The following is a 10900-nucleotide window of genomic DNA, read 5'->3' on the forward strand; positions in this document are numbered from 1 at the left end:
GAATGTAAAAAAAAAAAAAAAAATGGTTGGGTTGATTGTGTAACTAGGCAATAATGTAACCCTTATGCATAAGATGTAAGTTGAAAATTAGCGTGTAGGTCTAAATACAGCTTTGGTCAATAATTATTTTTCCTAGAGAAGTGAATATTTTCTCCAGGTCATTAGAAACGAAAAAGGTAAATTACATATAACCTCCCTAAAGTTTTAAATTTTACCGTATGATTCCCTAAATTTTTAATATATCCACATCATCCCCTACGATTTTATGCAACCTGAAAATAGATAGAAAGCACGACTGATCACTGCGATTGAATTAAATGCTCTCCAAAAATACGTGTGATAAAATCATAATATCTACTTAATTTGTCTATAATTTGTATGAATATATACTTTATTGCTGCAGTTTTTGCATTTATTTGCAAAATTACCAAGAGTTTTGTTCAAGGTGATAAGATCGTGGTTCAATTTATTATTTAAATAAGAACAATACTGATATTTCAATTAATGACATTATGGAGGCTATTTTCTATCAAGTTTCTTATTTACATGGAACTACAGGGAGATGAAGTCGATATTATGAAATGTTAGATAATCATATGGTAATGTGCGAAACTACAAGAGGGTTACGTGTAATTTATCGTTAAAAATTTTTAACTCACTTACAGAGAGAGAAGCTTTGCAACTCCAAGTTTGTATATCTACTTAATTAGATGGGGTCTCTTGCATCCTCATCTATTCAATCAATCATGGATAGCATCTTTTACCCTATAGCTTTATGTCCACTTGGACGAGTGAAGGGTCCTGCATGTCATGATATCAATGATTTAACTTTAAACAGTTTATCAAATAAATTTAGTACAGATCATAAATGAGATTCTCCTTTTCGTTAGATTTTTTCCATCGATCTCTCCATTTGTTCAATATATATCTTAAGTGCTATAAATTTATAAAATCAACACAGGTTATAATATATTTCATCACTTGTGTCAATTATACATAAAACGATGTAGTTTTAACTTGAATTGGCAGTGAAGTGTGAGCGTGTGTAAAAATTTGTCAATTTATAAAATTTTTTTATTTTTATTAACTACATAAAGCTAGCACATTTAGAAAAAAAAAAGTGTCACAACAATCAGCCCTTCCAAACTGTTGTGTTTCCATATTGTTTTGGGACCATTCCATGTTTATTATGTCGATACGAAATCAGTCAAATTTCAATTAGTGCCCTTCCTTCTTGTGAAATATTTTTGTCATCAAAATAGACAAATTAGTTTTTGATTCTATTTATTAACATGTAGAGATTTGATTAATGGTGAAAAGTTTGGTGCGGCGACAACTTATATTAAATAGTTAAAATAATTTTCACTTTGTTTGATATTTTTGTGCCAACAAGTTGGAGCCTGTAAATATAGAGTAATGCCCATGGAAGAGGAACTGTTCCTGCTAGTTCATAGTCAAAATTTAATTAAAAAAAAATGTAAGGTTCAAATTTTATTTTGTACCTCAATTTTTCACCATTATATATGAAACTCATAAAATTTTGTTATATAATTAAATATTATTAAAAATAAATAATATCGTGTGAAATTAAAGTTACGTCGTATATATTTTGCACAAAATTACCTCCAACGATTTTTTTTGATAATCGTTCGGCCCTTGTCCAATGCCCATTCATTTGATAATCGCATTCTTCTTTCTTTTTTTAATATTGACATTGATTGACACTAACATATCAGACACCCCGAATGTGACCATTCTTGTCCTTTCGCAGAATCTTAGAACCGGTCCATACTAAATTATTGTCCTCCTGCCGAATTTTGGGAATTGGGACCAGTCTTTCTTGTGAGTTCCGCCTTTTCAACATATCAACATAAGTAGATAAAGAGCGAAGAGCTCTGATGACCTGGATGGTTTTCGTCGTCCTCTCACGTGCGCTGTGCGTGGTTCCTGACGACATCGTTTTGTGTTGTTCGCCAATGTGTTCCTCGCGCATGACTCTTCGAACTCAAACCCTAGGTCAGACCAAAACGCCGCCTCTTTTCCCTTCCCTTTCTTCTCCTCGTCTCTCTCCTCAACCTTTCTCTCCGATCATTCTTCTTCCTCTCTCTCTCTCTCTCTCTCACTCGATCTTGACCTCTTTATTTTCTCCTCTGACTTTCTCCACCACACCGTCTCCCTCTCCTCTAAGAGCTCCTTCTACCCCCAACATCACGAGTCCCCCTTCTCCCACCTCCCTGTGATTTCCTTTCCACCTCCCTGCGCTTCAAGTTCATCGTCGTCGGATCCCCTCCCAGCCTTTGGGAGGACTTTCGATCCCACCACAAGATCCTAGGTTAGACTAAAAAACGCCGCCTCTCTTCTCTTCTTCCTTTTCTCTTCTCTTTTTTTTTTCCCGTTCCTTCCTCTTCCTCTCTCCTGTCTGTATTTTTCCCTTAGACTCTCTCCGTTCCGTCCTCCTCTGCCGCCACATTTTCTCCCTCTCCGACACCCAGCATTCTTTTTTTCCTTTTTTTCCCCCGTTCCTTTCTCTTCCTCTCTCCTCTCTCTATTTTTTTCCCCTCAGACTCTCTCCGTTTCCTCCTCCGCCGCCGTCGCCACATCATCTCCCTCTCCGACACCCAGTATCACAAGTGCCTCATCTCCCACCAGACGTCTGCATATATTTCGTCTCTAGGGTTTCCTTAAATTTCCTCCGCTGCCGCCGCTTTCTCTTCTCGTCTTCTTTCTTCGCCTCACCTTGCTCTCAGAAGCTCCGTCTCCTCTACCTTGATCACCGTGGAATATATATTTTGTCTTGCTACGTTAGATTTGCTCTGTATTCATGTTTTTCTCCTCCTCTGTATTCATGTTTTTCTCCTCCGTGGAAAACTTGTTTGATGCTAATGGTTCTTGTGTTTTGTTGTGCAAGCATTTTTTTCATTGCTTTTAGGAGACTGGTTTGTGATTTCTTTGGTAGTTGGGATTTGGACTCTGTAAGCCGTTTGTTTGGCTGCCCCTCTTTACTTGTCTTTCCCTCTCCTCCCCCTCATCAAATTTCAGCCACATCTTCTAATGTAGCTCTCTACTACTTACAGACGGAATCCGCAGTAGAAGTTTCTGAACTGAAAAAGGAAAGCTAATCTCAGGGAGATAGACAGAAGAGAAGGTACGACGGCGTCCAAGATGCAGAGTATCGCGGTTCTTCAGACCGAGAATAACCTCGCAACCGGAGGTATATTTTCTTCAACTTTCTTCCTTCTCTCAATATCTCAATCTCTCTTTCTCTCGCTCTTTTTTCTTTTGTTTCAATTAATCTGAATTTCTATCTACATTTCAACGGAGTAGTAATGTATCGTCCTTAATTGGTGCACAACATTAGGAAATCTTGTTCTCTTTTGTTGTTTCCCCTCTTTAATAATCGAACCACTGCAAGAAAAAAACCGACCTTGGGAATTATTTTGCCCTAATACCCATTGTGGGTTTCGTAAATTTTGGTAATTTATTATATTTAGCTAAGGGAATTGGGGGTTTTGGTATAATTTGTGTAAAATTCCACAATTTTTCGGCTAGCAGTTTGGGCTTTAGAATTGCTGGCTTTGTCTGAATTTTTTATCTCTTCTATATTTAATGGATATCTGAGGATCATTTAGTATCTGAAACTAATAAATCTGCCAACGCTTACAGTCATGAGTGTAGAGTTAACTAAATATGTTAACCTCTTTATGAATAACTTTTTAAGGACTTTTATGCTAATTCTTCGCATTCAAAAAGGAGAGAAATGGAAGAAACATTATTTTCTGGTATTAGAGACACCTGTGGGAAAGAAGATGGTAGCAAGTTACTGACCCCAGGTAGTATGAGATGAGATTGTATTGTAATTGAGCAGGGTTCACTTATCATAATAGATTTAATTTTGTAGTTTTGAACTGATACATTGTTCTTTTGATTGACTGAGTGGCAATTTGGGAGCCATGCAGTTTGTTTTTCTTGTTTTTATTTTCTTATAATCCAAACTTGAAAAGGATTTGTTTTTTCTCTTCCGAGTGATTGTTTGGTTTTCCAAAGATTTAAATTTTCCAGAGATTGATTGTTTGGTTTTCCGAAGGTCAATCTCTTTAACCCAAGAAAATAATAATATTAAACTGAAAAACAACAAAAATGTTGTCTTGGGAAACTATTGTTAATTTACATGGCTTGGAAGTTGAAATTGCCAGAAACAAGAAGCTCACTTTCTCTGATGGTCATATTTCTTCATCAGGTTGACCATTGCCAAATAGAAGAGCTTAGCCACAGGACATCTCATAGCAATAGCACGTCTTTTTGTTGAAAAATTTGATTTTATGGTAGTGTTTGTAGGTTGAGTTATGACCCATGATTTATGCTCAGGCCCTTAAAATGGAGATATATAGTTAAGAAAAGTATAAAAGATTGGGGTGGCTTCAACATTTACCTTCAACTAATTTTCCTTGTGTTTTTCCTTTTTGAATTCAGCTTTGTGGAAATTATGGCTCCTGTTTTCTCGCGGGATGCTTGGCGATGTGTTTGGCATATGATTCAAGTTCCCTTCTCTAACTTTGTCTTTTGTATACGTATGTTTTAAGCCTTGTTGTACCTCCAACTATTTTTGCTTTTAGCTGCTCTCATTAGCCTTGGTTCTTTCCAGCTTAGAGCTCACACTGATTTTTTACTTTCAATAACATTCCTAGAATGATTTGGTGCATGGTTGGGGATTGGATTTTGCGCTAAGGAGATGTGTGGAGGTCAATGGTTTTATTTGTTTCTTATCACAGTATTATTTGAAAGATTTAGAAAAGAAAGCTTGTCTACCTGCTTTTCATATTCCTGTTGGAAGGAGAGATCTGCGGGCAGTGGCATGTAAAACAGATAAAATTGGAAAACATGTATTTATTTCAAATGGATGTCTGCGTATTATCAGTTTCATTGTAAGTGTATTTTGCCTGTGTAGCCTGCACATGAGAAAATTGATGTGGTTGACTCTCAGTGGATAGTTCATCAAGTTATTCCTTCTCTGGGAAGTCAGGCCAGTTAACTACTTTATTACAACCATCGGGACTTGCTTTTCCTTTTCCTAGAGGTGATTAAAATAATGAAGTTTAGTTGTTTGCAAATGTTGTTCTGTTCAACTTTAATTTCCATTTTTGAGCAAATGGTTCTTCATTTATAATATAAGCAACTTTTTAGCAGCAACCCCCTTATTTACATTTTTTTCTTCCACGTCAATTATCCTACTTGTCCCTTGATCTGGTTTCCCCTCATTTAGATTTGTTTTGTTGATAATGATGCTAACAGCTTCAGCTTCGTTGATTCCAGGGTCAATCTGAAAATGGAAAAGCTCCTTGGCAAGGGGTATGTAAGCTGTTACTTGTTCGGTTTCCATTTCAACCTTTCTGTATATTTTTTTATTGAGGCCTTTTCTTTGTCCTTCATTTTTTTTTGCAAAAGTCAACTCTGAAAGCTTCTTCATCCAATTTTATGGTAATCTGAGTTATTCTATATCACCTACATTCTAACAATCATGTTTAAATTAGGATTCATAGGTCTTATATCTGCACTCTGTTTGAATTGCATGATTTTGCGTTGAACTGAATTTCATTAGATTTGTCCAAACGTCAAGTAACTAGCTTGAATTCTTTTCTATCTAATTTGGTAGGTAAGAGAGAGGTGCAAAAGTGAGTGGGCGCAGTTTCAAGATCGCCTAGCCAATGCAGATAAGAAATATATTGAACAGCTTGGGAGTACTTACCTACTTTCTGTTTAATATTTCACTATTAAGTTGCGAATTTGGAGACAGAATTTCTATTATATGCCAAATTTCTAATATTCTGGGTATCTCTTTTGCAGGAACGAGGTATTTGAACAACAGAAAGTTTTGTATCCTTTTAAGTTTTCTTGCATTTGGGTATTGATACTATTCACCTTTATTGCTCTGACTCCTACTTCTTTGCACAAGTTCCCTTTGACCTGCAATGCTTCTTTACTTTTTTTTTTCTCTTAACTTCTTGTAGCTCTGATTGGAAAAGAAATATAGAGACATTGGAGAAAAATAGTGTAACCAGTCTGAGGACATTGATCAATCTTGGTTCTGAAGTGTACATGCAAGCTGATGTGTATGTCTCTTCATACCATATCAATGTCATTTTACTTGGTTGTTCATAGGATTAGTATACATTTGAAGTGTTTATCAAGATATGAAAGAATTCATTTCTCTTTTGTTTGAGGTGTGTGTGATTTATTATAACTCTATATGTTTGTGTCTGCCTATGCACTGAAAAAAAAAAGAGAGTATATGGTACCTTAGTTGTTCCAAGTATGTCTTCAGCTATGGTGAACAAAGTGTTGTAGGTTCTTTGGGCTACGAGCTTGGGTTTTGGTAGTCTCAGTACCAGATGGAATCATGTCAGATTGATATAGGGTGCAAGAGAAGTGTTCTTTACTTGATGTGATGGTGCTTACTGTAAACAAATATGAGAGATAATTGCAGAAACAAGGCAAAAACAATCAATTATGGGGACAGTTCAAAACTTTAACAGCTTACGAATAAGCGATCGAACCTGAATTTATCTTTCCTGATTTCCAATTTTCAACTCTAGATATTCCCCAGGCAATCACAACCTTCAAGCTTCTCATCATAACTATGCGTCTTTGGGAAACATCTGTTTTTTTGAACTTGATAAGTGGAGCCGATCCATGTATTCTTAAGGTAGCTATGTCAATGATTGAGTTGGAATAGAACAAACAAAAGAGAATGATTTATAATGTCAATGTATCCATGAATGATTTATAAGCCTATGTGCTTGATTTATCAACTCTAGATTTATTGAGTGATTGAGTTGGATCTATTACAATTATCTATTGATTGAATACCTTGAGCTTTTTGCCAAAATCTGTCTCAAAACTGATTTTGATTTGTAGCTATGGTACATTTGCTACTTGAGGTTGTGATGGTTATGTTGATGTGTGGGATGGAAACAATAAAAAAAAGGCTGTATCAGTTATTTTTCCTTAACTGAATTTGAAATGTCTTCCGCTCCATGACGACATTTGTCAGTTTTTTATCATACTTGTTATATTTGTCAAACCAAGGGTTCTTTTTTTTTTTTTTTTTTTTGTTTTTTGCCTCTGAATTTGAGATTATGATTTCTTTGTTATACTAACTTATTCTATTGTTCGTGGAAATTTATTACTTTGGCTCATTTTTCTGAAAGTGATCAATTGGAATGCTAAAGCAAGATGAATTGTATTAGAGATTTCTTTTTGTTTCAGACTTTGACAAATGCTGTTTTATTTCACTTTGTGTATTTCAAGCATCTCTGGCCTCCAAAGACGAAAATTCGCTGAGAAGATAAGAGCAACAGCCATGATGAAAGGATTATTTTACTACCATTACTTCCTTACAAGGACTAAGGACAATTCATGAGGTCCTAGAATTCGGTATTTATTACTACCATTATATATATATATTTTGCTTAGACGGTATTTATTATGGCTGATATGGTTCCTTTTGTTACTTTATAAACAGATCATGAAATCTCAGAATCAGTTCTCCATCGTATTGTCTCATCTATGAATCCATTCCTAAAACATGACTGGAGTACATTCAATTGCTTCTATCAATTTTATCTATCAAAGTACAAGTACAAGCTGGTATAGTTTTGCATTCTCTAACCTTATTAACTCTCTTTCTTTTGTACATATGTGTATTTACTTATCACAATTTTTTTTCATACATTTATAGGATCTGCCAGAATTTGCGAATCTAAGGCTAAATGAAGATAGTACGCCGACTATAACTCTTACAAATGGTCATAAATATTATCATGTTGGTATGACCAGTAGATGTTTTGATCAAAACTGGAACCGTTTTGTTATTGATCATGATCTAAACAATGGCCAGATATTGCTTTTTATTCCACAATCCAAGACTCCCTTTGCTGTGCTGGTATTTGACCGCAAAGGAATAGAGAAGTTGTTTCCATGGCAGTTTGCATTTTCCATTTGATGGCACATCTGATTTACGCTGATTCTGCTTCAACGCAATGCACGGCATTTGTTGTATTTATGTTCTTAATGGAAAAAAGTTCTGGTTAGAAAAATGCTTCCAAAGCACTGCAAATTTAATGTTTAGCAAGTTCCTACTATTGTTTAACGATTGAAGCTTTCATAATGGATGTTCCAACGGCATTACTTATTAAACTTTGATGTTTAGCAATAAAGTTGATCCTACCTTTGGTTACAAAAAACAAATGGCTGGTATATATTAAATTTAGAAAAATGCTCCATTAAATTTGCATTAACAAAACTTCAGAGTTTGGAAGTTCCTATTAAAAATTTAGAAATTTAAATTTGCATTTCAGACTTTGGAAGTTTAGCAAAGTTTAGCAAATTTAGAAATTCAGGCTTTGGAAGTTCCAAAGCACTTCCATTAAATTTAGAAATTTAGCAACTTCCGTGAAAGTTCGTAGCCAAGAAATATCAACAAACCTTCAGACTCATGGTATATATATACGAAAAAATGTACATTTCTAAATAAAATGTTATTTTTATTACTTCAGAAATGGAATGGGCATTTTACATTACTATCGCGCGAAGCGCGTTATTGCCTCCTAGTGTTAAATTACTCAGGCAACTTGTTCTCCATTGTCACGTCTCTCATTTAATTTTTCTTTTATATCTTCTAGAGTAGTAGATATAATTTTTAATTATAATTATTTTAAATGTAATTGTCTTGATATCCAGCCATCATTCGTACGAGGATTTGCGGTTGTTAGCCATCATCCATCACGATGTTGAAGGATGGTGGAGGACATTGAGGAGTAGAGAAAATTGGGTTCCATGGATTAAATATTCCTCAGGGTGCCTTTCAAAAAAACAATATTGTAATATTGTATTTTAAAAGCTTTACTAATACAATATGTATTTTAGAGTGTTTTATAATTTAAACCTTTTTCAGTTACTTTTTAAGATTTAATTGAAATGTTTTTGTCAATATTTTTAAATTCAAACCAATAAGTGAACCAATCAAATGTCCAGGTCACGATTCAATTGATCTTTACAATTCAACCTCGATTCAAGGACTTTAATATATCCAAAACAAAAAAGAAAAATTCAAAAGCTCACATAAAGTGGAGAGAAGAATATTTAGAATTTTCTAAGAGAGCCCTCGAACGGACTTAAAGACTGCTGGTGTAGATAATACGAGAGATACCACCCCATGTTTAACTTTTTGGTTAGGGGCCATTTGTAACCAAAAAAAAAAAGGAGGTTTAGAATGTCCAGGCAGCTCCCAATTCTTCACACCTATCATCTTCTTCATTTTTAGGTGCGGCCAAAACATCAAGAAGCTTGACCATAGGAAGTCGCCATCATCATCATTGATGAATACCAGATGCATACCACCGTATCTTGAACAAAGTTCACCACAAGGCATCGCCTTTGTCATTTAAACTATTTCTAGAAATGGAAATTAAAAACAATCAATTTTAAAAAAAAGTCGTTGAAGAATGTCTACAAATAAGAGGCCAATCATCACCATTTAATGATTTAACGCACATTATCATTTTCTAAATTAACTAAAATCAAACTATTTCTACAAAACCCAACAAACGTTGTTTCTTTTCATCCCACAAAAGACAAAAAAAGATGAAAATCAAGCACTAAGAAAAATCATAAGAATATATATATATATATTTATTTATTTATATTAGGACGGGTGCTTTTAGGAGAGGCGGTGTTCATGGGGCAAGGGGTAATTTTAACGGTGGGTGCTTGTAGGAGAGCCTTAGGACGGGCGAGTATACACCGCACCAATTCCGCGCCCTGTCCCTCGCCTTATATATATATATATATATATGTATGTATTATAATTATAGATATATCATATTTAATATTATTAATTATAATAATTATATTATTAGTTATAGATATCAAATTATGTACATTTAATATAATTAGTATTATCAGTCATACATTTTTTTTAGCCAAAAGTGTAAAAAATTAAAGAATGTTTTTGGATAGGATATTATTTGAAATATTTTCCTTTTGTCATTAATCAAACTCTCTTGTTTTTCCTTTTTTTCTTCTCTCTTAAGCCCAACATTAGAAGAGCCATCATATTGTTTACCACTTCGGAGAATAATTTGTCTTGCAATGCTCCTTTGGATTGACTTGGGTTTTGTTTGGTAACTCCCCTTGGTTTCTAGGGTTCACGGTGTTGATAATTTGGCCGAGTTGGACTTCAACATTTTTATACATTGAGGTTAATTGGTCTATTCTTTTCTCTAGTCTTTCAAATCTCTCCAAGGTTGTTTTAGCTAATCTATCCATATTACTAATTGTAGTATTAGCTAATTTTGTAATGGCCATCTCCTATGAGGGTTTGGATTAAATAGGTGCTTGTTTTGATTGAAAATCCGGTGAATTGGTTGGTCATTGTTAATTTCCTTGGTCTCTCCACTCGAAATTTGGATGATTTCTCCATCCATAATTGTAAGTGTTGGAATAAGGATTGTTTTGATTCGGTCAGTTGATACACTTCATATATTGTACCTGTGCAATAGTAACACAATTAGTACTTTCATGATTTTTTTCCAAAAAGAGTACAACATGCTACATTACCATTAGACATTGGATCAACCTCACCTTATCTATTTAGCACTTTCATCACATTGTCCATTTTTGTACTTAACATGTTTAAAACGTTCAATTCATTCATTCCTACATGTCTTTTAGTGTTACCTCTATCGTTAGTTCATTGGTAGTTATTGGCCGCCATTTCTTCAATTAATTGTTGAGACTCATTGGCCGAATTTCCCATAAGTGCTCCACCGTAGCAGCATCAATATGAGTTTTCATAGGGTATATTAAACCATTATAGAAAATTTGTACAATTAGCCACTCGAGA

The 10900-nt window shown here is 34.6% G+C and overlaps 1 long non-coding RNA gene across 22 annotated transcripts; it reads left to right on the forward strand.

The window, feature by feature from the left end:
• The first annotated feature begins 1898 nt into the window (after nt 1-1898).
• LOC113732130 (uncharacterized) lies at nt 1899-8093 on the forward strand. 22 transcript variants are annotated; one of them, XR_011840540.1, is made up of 11 exons: nt 2023-2972; nt 3075-3211; nt 4471-4568; nt 4686-4739; nt 4946-5074; nt 5311-5346; nt 5651-5871; nt 6006-6107; nt 7306-7431; nt 7520-7644; nt 7736-8093. It is a non-coding gene; the product is annotated as an uncharacterized lncRNA (long non-coding RNA). The 22 variants fall into 22 exon arrangements; XR_011840543.1 differs by lacking the exon at nt 4686-4739 and having other exon boundaries at nt 5290-5346; XR_011840541.1 differs by lacking the exon at nt 4686-4739.
• The last annotated feature ends 2807 nt before the right edge of the window (nt 8094-10900 follow it).

The sequence above is a fragment of the Coffea arabica genome, chromosome 2e, assembly GCF_036785885.1.
Source record: "Coffea arabica cultivar ET-39 chromosome 2e, Coffea Arabica ET-39 HiFi, whole genome shotgun sequence".
In the NCBI taxonomy this organism is placed as follows: domain Eukaryota; kingdom Viridiplantae; phylum Streptophyta; class Magnoliopsida; order Gentianales; family Rubiaceae; genus Coffea; species Coffea arabica.